Source organism: Blennius ocellaris (assembly GCF_963422515.1).
Source record: "Blennius ocellaris genome assembly, chromosome: 18".
NCBI classification, from domain to species: Eukaryota; Metazoa; Chordata; class Actinopteri; order Blenniiformes; family Blenniidae; genus Blennius; species Blennius ocellaris.
Window position 1 is genome coordinate 18,940,592 of NC_137667.1, and position 11,298 is coordinate 18,951,889.

Genomic DNA, 11,298 nt, shown 5'->3' on the forward strand with positions numbered 1-11,298 from the left:
CATTTTCCACCTTGGCAACTCTTTTCTACAGCTGCGGTCCACAAGCGCAGAAGCAGAGTCTCAGAAAAGTTTTTTTTTTTTTTTTTTTGTCATGTCAATGTTGCCGTGTCAACGGGGTCTAAAATACTGCAAACCAACAAATATCCCGTTCAAAGCTGTGTTGCAAGACTGTCTGCGGTTTGATCCTGAAGTCGGCTCTTTGACTGGGTGCAGCTGTGAAGTCCCCTCTGATCTCAGCGTTCGCTGCTCTGAGGTCAGTTTACTCTTCCTGCACTGAGGTAGATCCTGTGGTATTTCCAGGGTCTGCCTCTGCAGGCTTCACCTTCCACATGGAGCTCAGATGTTTGCAAAATTTCTCAGACAACATCGTTCTGTCGAATCAAGCATCCTGCGGCAGCGACACGTGGCGAGTTGTGCATCCTCCTTGGAAAATCACGCCGTCCAGTTTTCTGTCTTTGAGGATTTTCTGACGCACGATAATCTACAGTCAAAGTAGGCAACTGATGGATGTTCCCGAGGCCGACTCCCAAGACGTCACAAATCATTGCAAAGCTCCCATAAATACGAGGTGAGTCCGTCTGCCCGTCTCGTCTTTAACCTCAGATGGACCTGAGGGCTCCTGTTGGCCATATGAGGGATTACTTACTGAGCATCTTCACCGTAGCGGCCAAGTCATTTGGGCTCTTCGTTCACACGAAAGCAGAGGGGAGACATCAAACGGTTAAAACGTCACTCTTCTGGTTTGGGTTAGAGGATAGAAAGAGAAAGAAATGGAAAAAAAAAAAAAAAAAAAAGAGAGCAACAAGCAACAAACTTGTTTTCAATCCACACGCTGCAGACGTGACGGAGGCTCAGACCACCGACTTCCAGTTCCACTCAGAGATTCCTGCAGGCAGGACAGACGACAGGAGAGAGGCAAAATGTTAGTGACATGTAAAGTGGGACATCCGTGCATGGAGAGAGAGAAAAGTCTCCCAGCTGTTTAAACTGACAGCAGCTTCAAGAGAAACTGAACCAGCTCGACATGTAAGCTTTATTAAAAATGAATGTTTTAAGCGTAACATGAAAATACCGTGGCCGCCTCCTGAGCTGAAACTGGACGCTGGTTCCACATGAGGGGTGCCTGGAGGCTGAAACCTCTGCCTCCCGTTTCACTTAAGAGAAGAGAAAAAAAATTGAAAACACAAAGCTTTTCCTGCTTTTTAGAAAATGGCCCCAAGGTGGAACTTTTTGAAAAATCACCTACTCTGTCTCAGTAGAAATGGGGAAAGCGCCTTTCTGAAATGCTGCACATGTGCACAACAGGCATAATAAATAGTTCTTCTGCACATGCACGAGGAGATGAACAATGAGAACTATGTTTCTTTGTAACCTCCAGTCCAGAGTCTCCGGGATTTGATAGTTTTATTTTGACAGTTACTGTAATAACAATCCACCTTGGTCGTCTGTCCACGAGAATGTCTTTGTACTCCCATTGTTAATGTTTATCGCATATTGTTCTCTACACACTACGCCGTACTATTCCCTTACAAAAACAACAGCAGCACCCACTAGTGGCACAACATGAGAACTACATCATTTTAAACATTTCTGCCATTTCCATGTCAAAAACATTGTGTAAATGCAAAACATTTCTGAAACAAACATGCTAAAACATTGAACTTGAACTCCATAAACAAGGACGACATGAATGAGGGGATAGTCGGATCACTTAGGTTTCAGGCACAGTTCAAGAAGTACTGCGTACTTCAGCTATCGGAGTCACTTCACATCTTTTGCTCTCTAATAACATACATAATAACAAATTGTTGCCCATTGGCGCCACCTGTTCTCATTACTGTTTCAATTAGAGCTTTTAAAAGGTCACACATAACCAATAAATGTCAAGTGGTTTAAACTACTTGTGTCTTTAAGCGATTAGTTCATTCCCACAATTACCTGACTTCAATTATCCTGGAGTTCATTGGAAGTCCAAGCGAACCTTCGTGGGAAATAAGGAGACGTTTACTTGTAGACGTGCTTGATGTCGACCTTTGGACTCTGCATTTATAAATAGAATGAATTAGTGTCTGAAAATTGACAAAATAGACTTGAGACGTATAGGAAATGTTGTGTTCAGATTATTGAGACTGAAACTCAAAAACAGTATGATCGAGGCTTTTTGTTCTTGGCCTGAAGCCATAAAAAAGAAAAGAAAAAAAAGCCCTCGCTCAAGCTTAGCTGGGGATACATTTTAATCTCCTACAACTATACGCTGGCTGTAGCTGGAAAACATTCCACCAAAACAAGCAAGAGGACAGAAACACAAACAAAAGAGAGTATTTGTCAGTAGAATATTGTGATTCTGTTGTAGAGCACCCTAAAGCTGGCCACAGACATTGCAGTCTGTCTGTGGGATCTGAGGAGTTCGCCACCACTGGTTCTCACAGCCAATCATCTTTCAGCTCCAAAGACAAAAGAGCTGAACAAGAGTCCAGGGAGGCTGCTCTTTTTGTGATTCAGCTTTTGTGCTGCAAACTGAGGTGGTTAAAAGAAAAGGTTTTTGATGGGATTAGGTAAGTTTCAGCTCCCTTCAGGGAACATTTATGCCTCCTTTAAGGACTTCATACTTCCATACGTCCCTTATTTAAACTAAACTAAACTAAACTCAACTAGGCCACACCCACACGAGCCAAAATTATCTATTTCCTCCCCAGCTTTCTCCAAAAACCCTCCGTCCACACGTCACTATGAACGCGACTCGACACCAGGCTTCAGGGCATGTAGTACACACGCCAGGCCTTGAGGGGCGCTGTGACTCACCAAACACACCAAAAACACAGAAGAAGAGAGGGCACATCGAAACTTGATGACATCACGGACTGCGGTGGGTGGGGCGGGGGGGATTACGTCATCTTTTTTCCACTGATGATCGTCTTTTCTGTCTTTGCATTCCACGCCCTGGGGGGTTGAATGGCACGAGCATTTACAATTTCCCCATTCTGGGAATCCCGTTTTCACGCTTCTTAAACACCGCCTCAAGTGGAATAAACTAAACTAAACTAGTGGATAAATTCTTTCTTTTTTCTACGTTGACCAATCCTATTTTCAGGCTGAGAAGGAGCGGCCACATTACAGAGCTCCAGGGAGCTGATGGGGCTCAAGCTTCATGCTCGACAGCCCATATACATATCTGCTTGTATCTACATACACGAAGAGATCCGCCGTTTTCAGCTGAATTGTGTTCATTTTCGTTTTAAAAATAGATAATATAGACTCTTTTGTGAGGACAGGTATAGATGCAGGAAAGATTTTAAAAGATCCACCATTGTTTTGACCTTGTTTGCCCTTTTCACACGTGAGCGATACTGCACAACACTGCCCCCACAGATCACCGGTGGTATTACTCCACTAGCTTCCTAGAAACATGGAGAACACAGAAGATGGATGCGAGGCTCCGTCCACGTCCATATGTCTTTTATAAATCATTTATCCAGCCAGTCAACCATTCAACCAGCTGAGCGCCTCAACAGACAGCAATGAAAACATGGAAATGAATTCATAGTATTATTCCTCCGCCTCCCAGTGCCACTTTGTCCTCGTCTTTACTTACAATCAATTCCACTGAGCTTCCAAAATATTCACCTCTGCTTCATTTAATTTATTCACACTCTGTTGTTATGTTTGACAAATGCTTTACGCCTCAAGTTTGGACTTATTCTTTCAACATGATGGGATTACAATCAGGTTTGATTCATTGCTTTTTCAGCAAAGACGAGAGATACAGTTTCACTTGGCTTTAATTCACCTCTCTGGGCAAACATCTGTATGAGGCACTGCAGATAAATGGGGGCGTTTATCTTTTAACAGTAGTTCTGGGAAACAAGGAGCAAATATTGAGTCAGCTCGGCCAAATCTTGCATATTTATGGGTCCCGGTTCTGTCTTCACTTCTCAGAACTTTATTATCTGCTTGAGGTTTTTTTTTGCCTTCTCTCTCGGGACACTCGATGACACTGAACCGTGTCAGATAAAGCAGAATACCAGCCGCGTTCATTTTTTCACTCCGTTTTTCACACTCGCATGCACACTGGAGACACGTGAGGGTGAAAAGTAAGCACCGCCGCCTGCTTCTCATTACTCCTAATTGGTGATTTAGTAAGTCGATGGCAGCTAAGTATATTGAGCGTCACGCTGGGCTCCGGCTGAACATAAACGCCGGCTCTTCTGTTAATGGGAATCTGGCTCCGACTCTCCGGCGGTTTCCGTCGTCTGGCAGCAGCCGCGGCTTTTTGACGAAGAGAAGACACGATGTGTGCTGAAGTCACGTCATGAACAAGGTCGACGCAAACTGTGATGTCATCCCTCTTTGTCCCGTTCCATAGTTGGGTTAAAGATGGTGCTGCTTTCACTTTTCATCCTGAATTTTGGCATCTGATTCTTAAAATAACGAAATACATGATTTCACCAAATTTGGCAGGTTGTTAAAAATATCATATTAAATAATTCCAATAAACACTGATGTGTTGAAGTGATATTTTACTGAAATGTTCTTGGTGATGTATCCAATGAGTGTGTGTCAATAGATTTTGAGTATTCAATAAGAAACAGAATTTTTAAAGAGCATTTACAGCAGATTTATACTCATCCTGCATTATTCAGACTCAGAAAGATCTTTATTACTTCATATATTCTGCATAGGTTCTGGGCCAAGCAGTAACAAAGACTACAGACATTTCCATATATTCACAAATACACATATAACCACAGAAATATGCAAAAACAAATAGCAGTAGAAGTAATTCAAGGATATATTTAGAAGTAATAGAAGGTGTAGGCTCATACGTAGATTTGTACATATAAGCATCAAGATGCTAAATGCACATAATGTAATCTATTCTTTGAGGTATATGGAAGCGGTTAAGGATGTTGACATTGCTGATGGATGATGTCACATAATACTTGTCGGATTTTATCGAGGATCTTTTACGAGTACCGATACTCTGTGCAGGATCGGACCGGATACCGATACTGGTGACGGTATCCTAGAAAAAGATCTCCCAGCAGGGCATCCCCTGAATGTTAGTCTACTAACTTAACTAGAATAAGTCATTTTCTAGGAACGACAGCAGATATGCAAAATTGCTTTCAATTGAAAGGATCTTGCTGTTTTATTCTCATGAGAGCAGGTACACGGCCCAGCCTTTGTATCGGGGCTGGTGAAGACCAGCACATCCAATAATAATATAAAAAACAACCACAAGTTTAATCTCTAGCAGCAGTTTTTTTTTTTAATAATGAAATCAAAACCGATACGAGCAACATGTAGTGTAGTTTTTACTGTGGTCTGCTGTCGAGGCGACAGTTTTCAACATAAGGAGGAACTTAAAAATAATTCCTTCAAATGTCGCATGTGAGCAGCTGGTTTTTAGAACCGCTTCACCTCCTGCAGGTTTATTCTGGGTGAAAGCGTTGGGGGTAGAGGTGAAAGGGGCAGAAGTGGAGAACCCCACCCCACCCCAACCACTCCGCCACGATGACAGATGTTGGGTTTTGGCTTCTTTCTTTATTTCTGTGTCTCAGCCGTCAGCGCTTCTGAAGTCGAACATTTGTTTCCAAGTAAAACCTCAAAGTCTGAGTCTCGTCCTCGCTCATGCAGGGAAAAACAGTCCTGAGCCGCAGTGCGGGTCCAAACCCAGACGCTGCATCGCAGCACGTGAGCGAAAAGATTAGAGTCCCTATCATTAGATTTCACACTGAGCTCACGACCGTGGATCACAAGGTCCTGACAGGTCTTGAAAGGTCCTGGAAGGCCACACAGCCGATTGTAATGAGAGCTTTATTATCAAGCTTCATGCTGAGCTTTGACCTGATGAATTAATGTCTGATTTTTATTTGTCTTGAATTTAATCAAGCATTCATTTCCATGATTCACATCCTGATAAATCTGCGCAATAAATACACTGAAAAAACTAGTTTGTTGTAATACTTCTTCCACACATTTGTTCAAGAATGTCCTTGGTAATGCATAAAGCAGGTGAGTAGAAGTGTGAGTAGAAAGATATGTTTTCATTAAAATGTAAGATCGCTCATCCTGGTAGTTTTATGTCCCCAAATCCCAAATCACCAAGACATAGAAGAAAGTAATGTGCAATTCATTTCAATAAGCGATTTTCAACTGAATCACAGAGTGGAAGTGATTAAAAACAGCATGAGAGAGTTTTATTCCGATAAAGAAAAAAATTAATAAAGTCTATTGTTTATTAAAAAGCTTGTACAAATAATAATGTTTTGTGTCCTGAGTCAAAAGGAGTGTGTCAGGAGTTGTTTGCTCCAACCTGTTCCTGCACATCGTTTTCAGCATTTCCATGAAAAGGGACACTGTTATCAACATGTTTCTGTGTAAATGCAACATTTTTCTGAAACAAAAACTAAAGAATGATGAAACGCTGTGTTAACAGGGCCTTAAAAGCGTCTTTGTTAGGTCCATTCATTATTTACAGTACTTTTGTCAGCTGCGGGTTGTGCATCCCTTCTCATGACTGAAATCATGGAACAAAAGTTCATCTTCACTACCGCCTGATAATGAATCCAGTGCCCTACAGGAGCAAAAGCAACTCAATGCAAAGTAATAATTTCCAATTCCAATAACTTCACCACATAAATCATTAGCGGCTCTGCTTCCAGTGGTTTCAGACCATATTGAACCACTCCTGACGTCGACATGTTCTCCGTCTGAAATCACGACGAGCGGCTCCGCGCCGCCGCCACAGGTCCGACTCACTGCGGTCGCTCGCTCAAACCTTCTCAGGAAACGTGAAAGCATAAGAAAGGGCCTCTGCACAGTTTCACAAGGAACGTCCTCCAGAATTGTAGAAAGTCTCGTGAAAAAGACAAACTGCAGCGTTACGTCACATCGACAGTAAGAGTAACGAGGCTGTGGTCACAGGCTCAGTGGGTTTAAAGGTCAGCCAGGATATTTTATTAGTTCACGCAGCAGTTGATGCAAACGGGTTTACACAAAGGAAACAATAATAATTAGCTCTGCTGCTACAGAACTGCCGCCAGGAACGACCACAAAACTTTGGCTTGCTACGCATTAGTGGGCATTATCAACACATTCTGATTACTTTCTCTGTGCAATTGTACATGCAGAGTAGTGATGAAAAACCCGGCTCCTTAAACTGAATTAAGGGCTTTTGAGTCGTTCATCCGCGTGAACCGGGTGTCTGACTCATGAGTCATTTGATTCAGTTGCGCATGCGTTTCATTTCCACCCTCTGCAGGACCTGGAGGCTCAGCAGAACCACGTCATGAAGCACGGGGAGCAACATGTATGGAGAGGAAGATGCTGAAACATGAGGGAAATAAACAATAAGTACACATTAGTTTTATATATATATACACACGCTAACCAGATTCCCACTGAGCCTGTTTAGAACTGTTGTGTCAGTAGATTGGTCAGTGTTTGGCTCCGTAACGTCGACTGGTGGTGGAAACCTGCTGGAATAAACAACATCCCAGTGAAAACAGAAAACTTTGCTTGCATTCTGTTTACATGACAAAAGCGCTCTTTGACAAAGACTTTTTGAAAAACGTTACTGGGTCAGTCATTCCATCCATCCATACATCGCAATGGAAATGGTTATTGTCTGATTGGACTGTGCCGATACAGTGATACAAAAAGTATCACGCAGAATACAGTAGTGTCAGACAATATCAAAACAAAAAGATTTCACAAAGGCAAGTGTCCAACAGCCCAATCTGCAAATTATTTACAGACGAGGGCATTAAGGGCTTAAGATGGACCGCACGAAGCCAAAACCTTGTCCGCTTAATGAAAGATGACATTTATTTATCTAATTGGTCAATGTGGAGCAAAAACAGCTGGAAACGCCCTCTGAAGAAAAAAACTAACTGGATGGCTGATCACCTCAGGGGAATCATCAGTGTGTTTGAGCAGATCCAAGCCATGACCGGATCTTCTGGTCATCTCTCGGACAGTTTTCTCTGGCTGCTGGACTCCAGCACCGAATCCAAACATGAACGCTACGAACCTCTCGCGTGTCTGAAGCTACAGGTTTACCCCGAGACACCAAGCCAAGCCTGACAAGCAGTGCCAGATGAACCCAGAGTTAATCCTTGAAGTTATCTGGATAAGATAAAGTCCAGTGTGGTAGTATCGGCCCCAGAACACTCAGAAGATGACCCACATATACCAAAGCCACCAGGTGCAGACAGTCACACACTCAGGCTCAGGTGAAACACATCAGGGAGCGGCGATCAGACACGAGGAGGGGAAGCCAAGGCGCCTGCAACCAGAGACCAAATCCTATTCAAGCTGCGAATCAGTATCAAAGGCAGTCAAAAGTATTTTATTCTGGAATATGTGGCCACAGTTTTTCTTCAAAAACACATATAAGCATAGTTGGATTGAGGTGGCCTGAAATCATCTGACCAGCAGGTCCAGGTCCAGGTCCAGGTCCAGGTCCAGGTCCAGGTCCAGGTCCAGGTCCAGGTCCAGGTCCAGGTCCAGGTCCAGGTCCAAGACCAGCGGCTCGACGAGCTCACAGCCTCCACTGATGCAGCTCATGTAAAAAAGCCTTCTTCAAAGCTTTCCCTTACCTTTGTGTCATGGAAAGTTGCTGAAAGTTGACGAGTTCAAACCAGGTTGTGGGGATGATTGGTGCCGTTTTGTTTTCTTTTATATATAAGTCAAGCCTGCCATCTGCTGATGGAGCTGGGAACAGAAATAAAAAAGCAGCAGATCTTGTGAGGAATGTGCGTTTTATTTTTGTTTTTTGTTTTTTGTTTCCTATCGGTCAGATTATGTTTGGTTTTGCTGTGTGTGGTTCCTACTGATTTGATCAGGTTAAAAAAAGTCCTCTATTCAATGGATGTGCATGTCAAAAATCATGCTTATCATTGAAAATCTGATGTTTTGATTGTTTGAGTGCCAACTTGTCTTAAATATTGTCAATTCCAAGTAGAAGTCCATTGCTTCCGTTCCTTCCTGTCTCAAAGGAGGATGTCGAAGGTCTGTGGAAGTCAAATGATCTCACATGTTGTATGGATAAATTTAACCAAAATTAGAAAATCGATGATAATGCAGTGCATCATTACATGAAAGTGTAAACGATCCACGGATGAGCTGTGAAGTTCAAAAATGTTTTAGTCCAAGTCCTCTGGCCTCACCTTGACAATATTTCATGTTATCATGTCCTCCACTTTCCTTTTATCCAAAATGTGTGTTTTGGGTTCAGTGGTGACCGTTAAAATGCTCCGACGTGTGAATGTTTTGAAAGTGTGTTCATCCGTCTCGCTCTGTGACCCTTAAGGTAGATGAGAGGAAATAAAAACGTTGGCTGGAAGAACAGCTTCACATGAAGGGAATTCAGGGTTCACTGTTCATCGTTTATTTATTTAATCACTGCACATAAAGTCTATGTGAAAACACATTAAAGAATCAGACTTTTAAGGATTGAACATCATATCAATCACACCTACTTTCCCCACTGCAGAGGAATGTTTCTTCAGGCAGCTCTGCTGCCATCTACTGTCGGATAATTCTCTTCAAAAGTATTGGAATCTAATTTTCTCTTGATAATTAATTTACTTCAGACACTCTTCATTGAGTCTATACGTATTTTATTGTATGTTACCCAGAACATTGGCATTCAATCCAATAAAAAAAACATAACGTTTTATATTTCCATAATGAAGTTATGACCAGACCATGAAATAATTAATAATTAATAGTGAACAAAAATTTGGAGCATGAAAAGAATTGGTATTTAAATGAATTGATGACAGATTTTTGCATTTACTTCCTATTTTAATGAATCAATGGCACATTCAAGTCATTATTTAATCGTGTATCCATTACTTGATTTCGGCACGAGTCGTCTGTACAAAACATCAGAATTATATCAAATGAAGGACACGTGAAAAGAATATCGCTATAAACAGATTGTATTCCTGAAGTGTCTGTTATAGTTATAATTTAGATATATTTATATTTGTGGCTGTTGTGGCCATTTTCAAAACAAAATGGGTTTTTTTCTTGGATTACTTTAATTTTGTAGTAGTTTACGGGTCAGGCCCACTGATGGTGATATTTGGTTAAATGTTGAACCGGAACTATACAGAGTTTGACAACCTTGAGTTAAAACAACCGCTCTGGCTAATGCTAGTGCTAATGCTAATGCTAATGCTAAAAGCCTGCACAGGGAACAGGACAGAGACGGCGGCTCAGCTTCATTGACGACGAAGATAAAGAAACTCCAGTAACTGTAAATATGTTGATAATAGTAATGAGTTACGATTCGAGGTGTAATTTGAAGCGTTTGCAACAGTTTAATCAACAGGTTTCAATCTTGCACTCGATCACCAGACGAGAGCTCGTGGTCAGATTCTCGTCTAGCAGAAACAACTCATCCCGCTGCAGCGCCGTGACGCTCTCGCTCTGTGTCGTACGCCGGGGCAGTAAACTCCCCACGGGGCAGTAAACTCCCCACGGGGCAGTAAACTTCCCCCAGGGCAAATCAGCAGGTGAGGATTCAGTGTTTTCTCCCGGTACGAACTCCACACATCCCAAACCAGCAACAGACACGAGCCATTTCCCCACCCCGATGAACGTGACCCTCCCCCCCCCACCCCGAGCACATGTGGGTCAAACCCCTCTCAGTTTTGCCGCACATGGAAAGTTCAAGCTGCAGCTTTGAAGTGGGAGGCCGCCGTCGTTACCGTTTACGCCTCAGCCGCTGCATCGTCGCCGGGATTTATGGCGCATACCTGCTTTAGTGTGCAGGTTTATGGGAGACCTGCTCATGGAGCCGCTCAGTCCTGCTTGATTAAAAAATCCGCTGGTGACAGCGCAAATAGTAAATCCTTCAAGCTATTCTGAGTGCCGTTTCTGCCACCGAGTGATCATCAGGACTGTGAGAAGTTGAGACTTTGGTGTGAGACTCAAAAGACAAAACTTTTCAGAAACAAAAACACAAAAATGATGCTCCCTTGAAACATCATGGAAACATGGTTTAAACTGCTTGTAGGTGTGAAAGTGCTTGTATTCTATGATGGTCAGTGCAGGGTGGTTTGCTTGAATCAATTAGAGATATAAAATAGAATATTTCAGCAATATTTAACCATTTTATAGACTAAATGAAGAATAAAGTAAAAACAAAATGTGTGATAAAAAAAAGCTAATTTCTTCTAGTTGTGAGGAAGTAATTCCACTTTTCCAGGAAAATGTAGTCTGTTTCTCTCTTCCAGTGTGCAAAGCCACTAATAATCAGATTCAGTTCTTATTTTTAGTTAT

At 42.3% G+C, this 11,298-nt stretch overlaps 1 protein-coding gene across 1 annotated transcript in view; it reads right to left on the reverse strand.

The window, feature by feature from the left end:
* Positions 1–11,298, reverse strand: part of cd109 (CD109 molecule) — a gene marked incomplete at both ends in the record, with an annotated part of 88,437 nt that overhangs the window by 52,469 nt on the left and 24,670 nt on the right. The window lies entirely within an intron of this gene.